Source organism: Amphimedon queenslandica, unplaced genomic scaffold (genome assembly GCF_000090795.2).
Source record: "Amphimedon queenslandica unplaced genomic scaffold, v1.1 AMPQUscaffold_1930_Cont26065, whole genome shotgun sequence".
NCBI classification, from domain to species: Eukaryota; Metazoa; Porifera; class Demospongiae; order Haplosclerida; family Niphatidae; genus Amphimedon; species Amphimedon queenslandica.
Genome location: NW_003557732.1, coordinates 1 through 1,235, shown reverse-complemented (window position 1 = coordinate 1,235; position 1,235 = coordinate 1). Strand labels below are relative to the sequence as shown.

Here is a 1,235-nt window from a genome sequence, read left to right as displayed (position 1 = left end):
CTCTCCTCCTCATGTATATGTATACTGTATGTCTAACTCTTGCTCTTTCTTTTTTCTTCTCTAGGTATACATGTACCTCTCAGTCTCACATGTCTTCACTCTTTCTCGCGTTAGCGCAAGTGAGCAGCTGTATACATCAGCATTGTTATTATTACAATATTATTATAGGCATAACTGCATTGTCTGTTGAGGTCCCATCAAATGCACTTGCTGAAATATCTGGCAAATATTGTGGGAACAGAAACACATGCTAACAAACGTTGTGGTAAGACACAATGCACACTATAGTACATTACATATATATACACACATGTACATGTAAAGAGAGTAGGATATATCTTTTGGTCAGTAATTTATTGTGTCATTTATTGTACAGGAGAATGGAAAGACAAATACTTGCCAATTAATGATAAAAGAAATGCCTAATTTGAAGAAGTAAGTGTAGCATCAGCATCGTATACTTAAATTACTATCTCTGTCTCGCTCTCTTAATACAGTGAATTACACTTATTTTCATAATCAAGAAGCTGTGAGACCTTGTTTTATGTACATTCAATTATTCTTTTTTTGTATTTATTAGGATGTGTCAAGATGAACTCAAACAATGGAACATTTTATATAATTTCTGTACTTGTTGAATGGGCTGAAGCATTCATAATGGTATGTGATACATACATGTATGTAATGTACATGTATTTGAGTGAATGGAACACTTTTTAATTGTAATGGAACAGAATTGTCACATGTCTATGTCACTGACTCACTGATTGAGTACAGCACAAGTACATGTATACATGAATGCAATTGACTAGTTATATCATTATGTCTCAAACCCATTATCGATGAGTACTGACAATCATTACTTGTGTTATAAGTTTGAATTACCATTAAATTCACTCCCTCTTTTTGTCCTTTCTGTTTCTCTATCTTTTTAGTGTCTCCATATCTTGTTATACCAAGCTTAGGACTGATGTCATCATTAAGTCTTAGATTCAAGCAAGTTCAAGTCGTATTTACCTCTTTATATTTGAGTGAAAAGACATCAAGATCACATTACAAACATTGTTCTTTTTTAATAAAAATAATTGTCATAAATTGTCTTACAAATGCAGCGAATGACCAGCAATATACAGCAGCGTATTATAATGCAAACACAATTGAAGTCCATATGAACTGATGGCAAATCATTCTACACATCTATCAATGCTATGCATCAACAGACATGTCAAAGCTGT

General features: G+C 33.0%; 1 long non-coding RNA gene across 1 annotated transcript; it reads left to right on the top strand.

Annotated features, from left to right (window-relative positions):
• Positions 1–14: 14 nt before the first annotated feature.
• LOC109593343 (uncharacterized) lies at positions 15–1,111 on the top strand. Its single transcript, XR_002190903.1, has 6 exons — positions 15–119; positions 169–265; positions 377–435; positions 498–529; positions 581–660; positions 936–1,111. It is a non-coding gene; the product is annotated as an uncharacterized LOC109593343 (long non-coding RNA).
• Positions 1,112–1,235: the final 124 nt, after the last annotated feature.